At 41.3% G+C, this 12,953-nt stretch overlaps 1 protein-coding gene across 2 annotated transcripts in view; it reads right to left on the bottom strand.

Annotated features, from left to right (window-relative positions):
* Window positions 1-12,953, bottom strand: part of KIAA1324L (KIAA1324 like) — a 179,754-nt gene that overhangs the window by 94,732 nt on the left and 72,069 nt on the right. The gene's annotated exons all lie outside the window — the stretch shown is intronic.

The raw sequence follows: 12,953 nt of genomic DNA, 5'->3' as shown, positions 1-12,953 counted from the left end.
TGTGTTTGCGAGTGTGTGCATGCATGGGCATGCATATACATGGAAAGAATACCACTTAAGAAATTAGTTCTGAAATCAGAAGGGTCTGCATTTGAATTCACATCCCATTGCACCAAGTACAATCTATGTGATACTGGGCAAGCCGCTTAACCTCTCAAAGCATCCAATTTTCATTAGGAAAATGAGAATAATAATATTTTCTACCTTGTATGGTTATTGTGGAAATTAAGATAACACGTGTAAAATATTAGGTATGTTACGCTACACTGCATTAGCACTTGACAAATGGTTGAATTATTATCCTTACTAAGGACAGTGAGGGTAGAGAGGATGACACAGAGAAAGGAGTTAGTGGAGATGTGGTAAGGCATAAACTGTTTGAGTCTCTCTTTCTTCTACTTCAATTTCTGCATATACTTAAAATAAGAAGGGATCTTAAGTTAGGGAAAGTGGAATTATCAGGCTGGAAGCAAAAGTTTTTTGCTGCATTCAGACTCTACCCCAGAAATAAAATTTCGTATACCCTTCAGGCAATCATCTATGAATACTATTTTTGACCAAGCTTGACAACAGGTAATTTGAGATTAAGTTGACAGGATCCTGGATTTCAAAATATGCCTTATTGTCAGTTAAGGGCAAAGCTACATACCTAAAAAAAAAAAAAAAAGACTTTTTAGAGGGAAGGATGGAAGGAGGACGAAAAGAAGGGAGGGAGAAAGGAAAGAAATAAAAGTTCATTAAATTTAACTACATTCAAAGGTTAAACACAAAAGTCATCATAAAGTGAAAGGTAAACAACAACGCAACAAATTGGTGAAGAAACAAAGTACAGCTAAGATTAATTAACTTAACAAACCTGGGTTTCTAAAACCCAGCCCAGAAAAGAACAAATAATTATTTGAAATATGGCCAAAGAACATAAGCAATTCTTTAAGATCAATAAACTTGAAAAGTTAAACCTCACCAAAGAAATGCAAACTATTTTCATCAAGTTGACACAATATTTTAAAATAATGTGTAAAAGCTTCCTGAGGTTACAGGGCAGTAAAAGGAACACTCGTGGGCCTCCAATCAGAGAGTTAAGTGGTACAAACCTTTCTGGAGAGAAGTAGATCTGTAGGTATCGAAAGCTTTAGAGTGTTCAAAAATTTGAACCCAAAATCTCTCTGGTAGCATCTAATTCCAAGGGCGAAAAATATTTAATGTGGTCACTGATTTCTGTGCAAAACTGCTCATCATAGCTTTGATATAGCTAGAAGGAGTATAATTAATAGGTGAACGTTATAGGACCATACATTATTTATCTGGTATTTTTCACATACATCTATTTCATTAAATACTCGTTAACAATTACATGGCTCAGGAAGGACCGTGAATAATATTACCATTGTTCCACTGAAACTCCGATTGGGTAAGTGATTTAGCCAGAGACAGCCAGCTACTATGTAGCATAGCTGAGAGCCCAAGTCCAGCCTTATGTTTATTTACCAGTGTTCTCAGTTTTCATAATGCCATTAGGCTTCAAATAGACGGTCACTGTTTTAAAATAGAAGGAGCAGTACAAGTTTCTAATATAAAAGCCTGATGGTTACACAGTCTACCAGTCATCTTAAGGATGGCTCATATTCAAACAGAATACAAGAGTACACAGATAAGCAGGAACCCTATGATTCCCCCCATGTCTAGGTCAGTTTTCCATGCTTGCCGGTAACAAGTCACCACACAGCCACATAAGACAGCACCAATTTATCTGTTCACAGTTCTGGAGGCAAGCAGTCCAACATCAGTATCACTGGGCCAAAATCAAGGTGTCAGCCTCCCTCCAGACGGTCGAGGGGAGAATCCGCTCCCCGCCTCTTCCCGTTTCTGGTGACTGCTGGCATTCGCTGGCTTATGGAAGCATCACTCCAGTCTCTGCCTCTGTGGTCACACTACCTTCTCCTATCCTGGCTTATCTCCCTCTGCTTCATGCTTGTAAGTACACTTATTTAGGATCCACTTAGATAATAAAGCATAATTTCCCCATCTTCACTTAATCACATCTTTGAAGTCATTTTTTCCATAAAAGATAATTCATGGGTTCTAGAGATGAGGACATGCATATCTTTTCTCGGGTGGAGGCACTATTCAGCCCACCACAGTCCACCCTCTGGCCCCAAAGATGCAGGTCTCTCTCACATGCCAAATACCTTCACCATATCCCAACATCAGCTCAAGTCTCAGCCCATTACAATATCAACTCCAAGTCCAAAACCTCATCTGTATCTCATCAGCTCAAAAATCCCAAATGTAATCCTCTACATCAGGTATGGGGACACCCTGGTTATGATCCACACTGGGGCAAAATTCGTCTCCATCTGGGACCTGTGTTACCTGCTTCCAAAACACAAGGGGTTTGGACCTTAACAACAGTTACAGATGTTCCCATTCCAAAAGGGATAAACTGGAAGGGAGGAAGGAAAGGAATAAGTCAACAGTCCCAAGTAATTTCAAAATCCAGCAGGGTAGATTCCATTAGGTTTCAAGGCCTAAAAATAATCCACTGCAGTTTACAGCTCCAACATGGGGCCCAGGGCTCCACCCTCAGAGTCATTCTTAGGTTTGGTTTGGTTTTGTTTTCTTTTCTGTAAAGTAGAACATGTGTGCAGCTGAGTGATTTTATTAGGCTATTTCTGGCCTGTAAAATTTTGGGATTCCAACAGCCTTCCTCCATTTTATCCACCTCTGTCCCTTTCAGTTCAAGGTGGCAGTATTTCTGCTAAAGTTATCAAAAACCTTGTGGGTCTTTTTTTTTTTTTTTAAGATTTTATTTATTTATCTCACAAAGAGAGACACAGCGAGAGAGGGAACACAAGCCAGGGGAGTAGGAGAGGGAGAAGCAGGCTTCCCGCGGAGCAGGGAGCCCGCATCAGGCTCCATCCCAGAACCCTGGGATCATGACCTGAGCCGAAGGCAGACGCTTAACGACTGAGCCACCCAGGCGCCCCTTGTGGGTCTCCTGTGCATGTCACAGGATTCATGCCATTAGACGGATGAGCCTCCATAGATCTTTCCTGGACAGTCCCATCCCTATTCCTGGCTTCTGCTGAAGTGGTTAAAGAGACCCATGAGTCAGACACCTTATTTCTGTAGCACTAGCAAAAGAATTTCCAGACACACTCTTGGGGTTCTTTCTCTCCACAGCCTAGTTTCCCAACTATGTGTGGGTCTCCTAATTTTACAATTTTGCAATCTGAACAAAATGAGAATTTCCCAAATCATCAAGTCTGGTTTCCTTTTTGTTTAGGAATTTACCCCTCAATTTGCCTATTTCCTCTCACATTTTACTATAACCAGCAAGAAGAAACCAGGCCATACCTTCAATACATAAATCTCCTCTGGAAATAACCAAGTTCGTCACTTACAAGTGTTGCCTTCCACTCAACCAGAGAACAAAATTCTGCTACCTTTTCTGCTACTACATAACAGGGATCATCTTCCCTCCAGTTTCCAAAGGCATATGCCTCATCTTCTTCTCAGCCCTAGCCAGTAGCACCTTTACTATTTCTAGCAACATTGTGTTTATGACAGTTTACATTTTCTCTAAGACAATCTCAGCTTTGACCTCTGTGCTCCTCACTGAGTCCTCGCTGACAGAGTCTCTGATAACCCTATTGCTGCCAACAGTCTGTTCTGGGCAATCCAGGCTTTTCCTATCATGTGCCTTCAAATACTTCCAATTTCTGTTCCTTACCCAATTCTAAAGCCGCCTCCACATTTTTTAGGTATGTGTTCCAGCAGCTCCCCACTACAAGGTAGCATACTCTATACTGGTTTTCCTACAGCTGCTGTAATGTATCACCACAAAGTGAGCAGCTTAACACCAAGATGGATTCTCACAATTCTGTCTTCAAGTCCCACTGATGCATCAGCCAGGCCAGGCTCCCTCGAGAGAGTCCAGAGAAGAATCCATTCCTTGCCTTCTCCAGCTTCTGGTGGCAACCAGCATTAGTTGGCTTGTGGCCACATCACTCCAGTCCCTGCCTCTGTGGACACATGGTCTTCTTTCTCCTCCCGCTGTGATTGCATTTAGGGCCCACCCAGGTAATCTCCCATCTCAAATTCTTATTCTCCTCTAAAGGTAACATTCACAGGTTCCAAGGATTAGGACTTGGGTGGGGGAGCATTCTTCAGCCTATCACAATCCCCCACTGACCAGCCTTGCCTTGACCAGCCATGCACTTACATAATGACTCTTTTGTTTCTCTTATTTGTATGAGAAAATCTTTCCTATTTTCATATCCCACTGAGAAGTTCCTGGCCCTCATATGTAAAATGCAGGTAATTTGTTATCATCCTTGCAAAATAATGATGTTGAGAAGTCTGATATGAATTTCAAATGAAGGCCCCAGAATAAATAGGAAGCTCAGAAACCTCTCTTGGACCACTGGACCACTGCCTCTGTGTCGTTCAAATTATCTGTTAGGAAATGAGAAAGACAATAAGAACAGGTCAAAGGCATATTGTATTCTCTAGCTGCAATGGTAGATGTCATATGCCAATTAGTTTTCCTAAAATTCTTTATCCTACCTGCCTCCTCCAGATTACTGACCTCTAAAGGGCCACAACTACTCTTATGTTACAAAATTCTTAGGATTGCTGCAGGAAGCTTTAATGTGTTTATTTATAATTTAAAAATACTGAAATGCAGACCTATTTCATGGAGAGGGCAGCATTTAGGGTCAGGAATTTAGATTGTAGCCCAAGCTAGATGGATTTTAAATTATTTAATAGGCTATTTCATCTGGGCTCGTAACAAAGCATTTTATTTTTAAATCTATTTCTGAAAGCGACCCTTAAATCCATAGCAAGGATGTAAGAAATACTGTGCTGTAGTAAAATCACTAAAGATACACTATCTACTCCTCAAAAATTCTGAGTGTCATTCAAGGTACTGATTTACAGCCAACTCCCCAAAACTCTAGCCACAGACCCACCGAACCACTGAACACTTAATTTTTCCTTTGGAAAGGAGAATTTCCCAGGTGTTAAAGAGCAATTAAAAAGGTAAAAGTTTTTTCTTATACAAATATGGAATTAATACATATCCAAGATCTTATTTATCATTAATCAGCAAGTTAATCAATAACATGTTATAACCAGTTTAAAGGAGAATTCAAAGAGCACACAGAAGTGGGCAATCAGGAAAGTGAAATGAACTAAGAGATGCTGAAGGGTAAATATCCAGAGGGTAATTGGTCCATTGCATTTAAAGGATAAAACACACTCTCATTTCCATGGACAGGCGTCATTTGTATGACTATTGGTTTCCTACAACTCAACAATGTTGTAAAATAGTTCAAGACAAAGGTATAGGCTCCCACAGGAACTGACCTTTCGGCAAAGGGCACCACACAGGACACCTGGTAATCTTTTCTGCCTATCTCAACATGTTTCACAAGTTTTCCTGACAAGTTGCAGGGATACAATTCCTGACAATTTTCCCTCCATTTCAGCCTGCAGGTAGCTTATCACCAAACAGATTGACAAGAGTCAGAGTGCACTCTAAGAACAACACAATGTCAGCTCACAAGCCATACTCTCCAAATCATAAATTGGATGAAGCATTTGGCCCTACTCCACTCAAAAGATGGCGGCTATTTAGACAGGTCTGCCAATCCCAGAATGCTGGGGCATGGAGACACTGTCCCAAATAACAAAATGATGGGATCCTTTGAAAAATTTACAATATAAATATGTGGCAACCAGGAAACAACCCAAAAAAGAAAGAGAACATGGAATTACTCCTGATCACCAAGCACTTAAGGAAAGATTATCCCTCAGTAGAAATCATGGTACATCCCTCTTCCCACCAGCGCCTCCCCCAACATACACACATGCTCTCTTCCCATAGAAACCTTGGCCTTTGGGCTTCCATGTTCAGCTCTGCATCACCCAATTTTAGAAGTCAGTTTAGCCAGAATCCCCCCCACCCCTGATGGGTCCTCTTAGTAATTTTTCATCCACTGACACCCCCTCACCCTGCTCCTTGCCTATAAACCTCCACTTGTCCATGCTGTATTCAGAAGTGAGCCCAGTTCTACACTAAGGTCTCTTTACTACTATTACAACAGTTTCTGAATAAAATCTGTTTTTACTACTTGAACTACTGACCAGCTCTGCTTTCCTCTGACACCCCCAAATGCAAAAGTCATTTATAGTACAAAAGCTTCATGGCACTCACAAAAAATCTGGGGTATCATCTCCCAATTATGATGACAACTGTAACAATTTAACTACACATAGGCTAGCCAATACTTCAAATACATCTCACATATAAAAATAATATGCATATATACATACATATCTTGACACATATTTTATATAAAACATTAACATACATAACGATCTACGCCTGTACCAAAATATATCATTTTTATACATTAACATTAATATATATCATTCTTTACTACATGGCACTTAATTATTAATAAGTACTATGGCCTAAGTGCTATGGGGAAGATTTAAAATAATTAAAACACATAGACGTTGTACTCAGTAAGCTTCTGATTTTGTTGGAGTCAACAGGACACACACATACCGTATCATTCTATAAGAGGGCATAAAGACAAAGGGCTCCGAAGTGGAACAGTAGCATCACAGGTCAGTGTTCAAGTAAAGACTCCATCTGGTGAAAATTACCCACAAAAATCCTTTAACTCCCCCATTCAGTACAATATGGTAGCACTTCCCAATCTACTCATCACAGCCAATTTTTCCCTAAGCCTTCCAGCAGATACCTATTTCCTAAAATGCAAATGGCTTGCTTTTTAGGGGCCATGTTTTCTGGAAAAATAAGGTGAATGTGCATGATGTGACCTCATTATATAATGATTTCAGAGTCAGACCAAATATCTGTGAGCTGAAACCACCAGAAAAGGCTTTGAGGAAAAATTCCGGAAAGATAGCAGGGTTTTTAAGTCTTCTAGGGCCACCAGATCCTTCATAAATAAGCCAAGGGTGATAGGGTGTGACAAACAGCGAGATAAGGCCAGAAGGTATGCAGTGAAATAGAGCAGCCTAAGGACAGAGAGACAGACGCCTGAACTTCTGGACTCTGAGGTTTGTTCATGGCAGTGACCCGCCCTTGAGAAATTCAGCTCCTACACACCCCCTGCCTAGACTTGCTAGTCAATTAAGAGGTGACCACAGTTAATTATCAAGACCCACTAGATGAGCACAAATTGTAGTATAGAATCAAAAGGAGAGAGGCAGTAAGGGGCCTCCGGCCTCAAAGAAGAAAAAGTGCTGATCCCTAAGAGAACACAGAGGAATGGAACCAAAAGAAGCTAATATAATCCATTTCCTTCATATAGGGTTCCTTCTCTCTGAACGTTTTTATGTAAAGCATTGAGAACAGCGTAGCCCTGTATTTGATGAGACTGCAGCTCATCTGGGACAAAAGCTCTGGAACTGAAGTGCTCAGCAAAGAGCTTGGCACCCATACTTGAGAAAGCGAGGCAGCAAGAAGGAAAGAGAGCATGAGTTGGTAGTGCCTAGCGCAAATACTTCAACTCCAATTCCCATGAGTGAGCATACTCATCCGACTTCTGTGGGAAGGTCAAAAGTGGGAGAATACTTCATGCAGACACACATCCATCTTATAACAAAAACTTCTTTAGCCTATATTATCAAGTACGTGTGCACAGTGGCAGTGTGCAGTAATATTTATATTCAGATTTTTCTTTATAAAAGGAACATGAAGTTACCATGGGAACCTCAGGCTAAGTAAAGTAATAGGTATCTGATCTATTTATGACACATCCTCTTCTCTCCATTTGCAGACACTACTGCTTTTTAGAAATTATTTTGAAAGAGTTCATGTTTTAAATCTGAGTTCACTGTCTATCTTTGTCAACAAGGCCTTACAAGTATTCATTGTGTAAACCAATATAGATTTATTGGGCACCACCCATGTGCCAGTTGAAGACATGTGCATGCTGGGGATACTGCAGTGAACCAAATGACCAAGTCCCTGCTCTCATGGGGCTTATGTTTTCATGTCAATGAAAGTGCCCAGGGCTTCTCGGAAAGACCCAGCTTAGACCATTTTCCTTCGACGGTGTCTCCATGCAAGCTTGTAAAGGGGTAGGCAATAAACTGGCAACAACAGACCTAGGTCCCAATCTCACCTCTACCAGTGTGAAATTGATATCGGGAAATGGAAGGGACCCCGTGAGAAAAAAAAGTTGTTTTCCTTCCTTTGCTTCTTTTCTGGCTTCTGTCCTTGCTAGGATCTGCACCCCCACCCCACTCTGCACAGGCCTTATAATGCAAATAGCATATGTCCTCCTTGTAAGGGACAAGAGTTAAGGATTTCTCTAGAATAGATAACATCTAAGGAAGGACCAGGTGAGAATGACCTGACGAAGCTATTATATACTTATTCCAGACCACCGGCACTAGATTATCTCCACACCAAGGCCGCTTGGCCCACAGAATAATACTTGGCTCTTGTCTTTGTTCTAACCGGCTCCTGTATGCCCAAGAGGGCAGGTGCACCAGACCACTGTCCTCAACTAAAACCTCCAGACCCCAAACAAAGACAAGACTCATGCTCCTTTCCTTTCTGGGTCTCCCAGACTGTCTGTCTGTATCTGCTCTCTCTCTCTCTCTTCCATAAACTCTGCTTTCACCTCCTGCTGGCTCATGTTTGACTTCCATCCTTCGTGAAGCCAAGGACTCCCTTGGCTGGTCCTGCAGGACACCCTGTGGGTCCTTGGACCCGGCCTGCCTACATCAAAATGTAAGACCCTGAGCAACTCAACCAACACTCTGCACCCAGATTCCTCTTCATCTTTGAAAGAAAAATCTGTGTTTGTACAATTATAGTCTATATCTCATATTTTCACAGTTCTTAATAAAGGGAAATCAACTACCTCCATCACTCTCCTGCACTGTGAGGGCAAGTTTCAAAAAAAGAAATTCTAAACCAAGTCCACTGATGAAGATATGAAGGAAATTTCAATTTTCTCAAGAAATCCTCAGCTAGACGATCTATAATATCAATATTAGAAATATTAATTTTAAAACTCTCATAGAAAGTACTGAGGAAAATGTGTTATAAAGTCTTTAAACACATGTAATCATTATGTTATTATATAACTATATTTAAATGTGCTGTATTAAATATATGTTTCTCTTTGTTCCCACAAACCCAAAGAAGAGTAATTTCTCAAGGGAGCAAGGAGTGAAAACAGTAATACTTTAAGATGACAAAAATAAAGAGATGAGAAGTGAAAATGACAATAGATGCAGGTTTCAACAATTTTTTGGAAGATGAAAAGCACAAGATGAGCTTTAGTGACTAATCAAAGGAAGAAAATCTGAAAGCTAAGGGCTACATATAGGCAGATGATAACAAGAAGAAAGTGGATTTGAGCTGTAGGAACTCTCATAGTTGAAAGCACCAAGATTCTCAGAAAGCAAAAAAATCTACCAACAGCAAGACTGGTTGAAAATCTGATGAAGAATGTAGACCCCTCCTTCCCAATTCCCTTCCACATCATGACGAGAGACAAGGATTATTTCCTCTAGAAAAACATAATTAGGGAGCTTATAGATTCAGGGACATGAGCACAGCAGATGGAAGGAAAGGCCTTACTGACAACAGGGGACCATGTGAACAGCCACCTACTAAACAATGAGACCCACCTCAAGGACACTTCCCCATCAACAATGAAACCCGAGCCCAGCCAACTCCAACACTGCCATCCTTTCCACCTGGACCACCATCCCCAAGACTAGCCGAGCCACCTTCCTGCTCCCAAAGGAGCCCTCAGGGGATGTGACACCTCACATTAGGACGGTTACCCCTATCATTTCAGCTGATTTTCACATCTGCTTACATTAGAATTGAGATTAGCTGGAATCTCAATTTTGTCCATGGCCCACAAATATAATAACTATTTTTGTTATTAACAATAACACTAACAACATCTGCAGAACCTTAAAAGCTTTCCAAAACAATTTTCTTAACATTTTCCTACTTGAATTGGGCCACACCTCTTCCCTGCCTCCAGGCTCTAGCACGTGACTCTTTCTCTGCCTGGAAGGCTCTCTCTGCCGGTACCCGGTGATAGCCTCAGGACACATGTACGGTAACAAAGCACCATGTAGCAGGTTCTCTTCCAGGCTCACCCCTAACATTTGCAGGACCAAGGGCAAGGGTCTAAACTGAGGTGCCCTTTCCTCTTCTATACCCACCCCACACCTTAAATAGCCTCCACACATACAAGTGACGACCCCAGCTGCACATCCACGGTCTGTCAGCTCTCCTCCCCCAACCACAGTCTACAATCAGGATGCACCTGGGAAAAGCTCAGGAAGGCCCTGAAGGCAAATCTGGGCCTTCAAAGCATGCAATTCCAAAGTCAGATCATCTAGAGCATGGTATAAAAGGGTAGGGGGATTGGGGAACATGACATCCAGGTGGGCATGGCTCCTTGGCCCGCTGACAACGAGGCAAGAGGAGGAACACAACTGGAGGAGGATCAGAATTAGGCCCTCTACAGCAGAGACCAAGGTAGGAGCCAAACTTGCCCAGTCCGAAGGTGGTACCAATCCCCATTATATAACAACATCCAAACAAGAAAGAGATCTACCACTTCCTAAGACAGAATTTCCTAGGAGGGAGGGAGAATCGGTCTACCTTTTGAAGGGTTTCTTGAGTGGAGGTAATTTTTTTTTTCTTTTTTTTTTTCTTCTAACCCAAATGAAAACTGTACAATGGTATGTAGAAGTTCAATTTTCCAAAAGGGGGGAAAAGCTAAATCCTTGGAAATCCACCTGTTATGTCTAATTACATATGGCTGCAAGCTTATCTGCCTGAAATAGAAACTACAAATTTTTTTATACGAATCAGGCTGAAACTGAAAAGGCACCCTTCCTTCTGCCAAATTTGAGCAACTACTTCCTATTTAATAAGCACCAAGAGAAACTGCATCCAAAGTTTCAGAAATGTATTAAATATACCCCATGACACATCAATCCCACTTCCACTTCCGGGCACGTAACCCAAGGAAACCACGATAGGTTTGCATTTTAGGATTATTTAAAATACTAAAAACTTGAAAATAATCTAAATGTGCAACAATAAGAGACTGGTTAATAAATTACTGTGTACTCATGACAGGATTGTATGGAGTCCATTCTAAAATGATAATGCCAGGGCCATACTTAATAACAAAAATATTTCTGACATTTAAGTGTAATATCAAGGTTAAGAAACACTATGCCTGAACCCTTTTAAAGTATATGAGTATATAATCACTACATGGAAAAGTGACTCAGGTATGTACCCCAAAATGCTGACAACATCTCTTTTGTGATTCTCTATCTTCAAATTTTTCTACAGTTACAATGTATTGCTTTCTCTAAGCTCAGGTAGGTGCTTTGCTAAGACATAAAAAATGTTCATATTTCTCCTGATTTTAGGATAAGGCACCTGGTAGGACATGCGAAAATTCAAAGGATATCGCTGAAGGATTATTCCATTATCACTCCTTAGTTTCTCTGATGAGTGCCAATTGCCCAGCAAGGCCTTAAGGACAAAGGTCTCAAGACAAGGGTCAGATAAATTCTGTACCAGGTAGCATGGAAAAAAAGACCCAGAGCTTAAATACTGTATAAGCAAGCAGACAGAAGGAGGATTCTGCTAAAAGGAGGGAAAAGAAAAATACGAATAGCCAAATGGGAGAAAAAAGGACAAGGAGGTGGAGGAGTTCTGAAAATACACTTTACTGACTTCATAATTTGGCTCAGGAAAAGGCAAACTCCACATCTGAATCCAGCTAAGCCACTGGCAGAGTTCAGCCAGAAAAGATTTATAAAAATACAGTTTAAATTCAAAAGCCAATAATCATCTACACTGCCACTTGAAATTGAGCTTTACTTGTAAAGAGTGTCTACAGAAATAGAAGAGGTGATAAATGGCTCTGAACAATTTGACATCCAAATCATGGTTTTGCTTGCAAATTCTGTGAGCTAAGTAAAAATAAGCTAGTTAAGTTCTTTTGCACTCAACTGATGTTATAAAAATCTCTCAAATCAACAGAATTTTTAAAAATCCTAATAAATCCTAATAACACCTACTGTCATAACTACACTCCTAGGAAACAAACTTAAAGTATCTATGAAAAGGTTTTTCTTTTGAATCAGAAAGAGTAATAGTTGTTCTGTCTGGCTAGCATCCTTCTCCCATTTCTTCAGGTAACAGCATGCCCCTTGTCCTCATTACCTTTTGGGGAACTATTCTAAGATTCCATGCAGTTCTGACTGGAAAGCTAATCTCAGAACACCCTAAAATGAACATGTTATCTGGCCAGTATCCGTAAATACTCACTGGTGTCAGCCAAGATGGAGAAAGCCCACTAGAGCTTCTCTTTCCCCAACCTGCCCAAAAAACAAAAATCAAGACAAAACAAAAAATAGCAGGTGGGCTGGGGAAGAAAATCACAACTTGACTAACAACTAGCACAGTGGGAGTTCGTTTGCTGGCTTCCCTTCTTGCCTTATTTCCTGGCTTTGAGCTGAAGGTGGGCCAAATCAGGGAACTGTCTGGTAGGTGCGGACTGCAAAGACTCCAAGAGAGTCCTATCTTTCTGGCCACCAGACCAGGGAAAGTGAACTCTGTGAGCTGGAGACCGGTGGAGCGGGGAGGAGGGGGCCCTGTGCTTCTTCTTGTGTCCTCCATTTTCTCTTGCAGCCCTGCCCCGAGGCCAGCCCCGGGTGTCGAACAGCAGTGAGGCCACAGTGAGGCAGGCAACTAATACCTCCAGAAAAAAACCATCTCTCTGGAGAAAAGAACTGAACAGGGGCTCCTGAGAGAATCCTCCTCCTTCTTCCTCTCCCTTCCTTCTCTTGCCACTTCACCGTAGTCAGGCAGAATTACAGAAAAGCATGGAGGCTAAAAC

This window comes from Phoca vitulina, unplaced genomic scaffold (assembly GCF_004348235.1).
Source record: "Phoca vitulina isolate PV1807 unplaced genomic scaffold, GSC_HSeal_1.0 scaffold4, whole genome shotgun sequence".
In the NCBI taxonomy this organism is placed as follows: Eukaryota; Metazoa; Chordata; class Mammalia; order Carnivora; family Phocidae; genus Phoca; species Phoca vitulina.
This window is presented reverse-complemented; position numbering and strand designations above follow the sequence as displayed.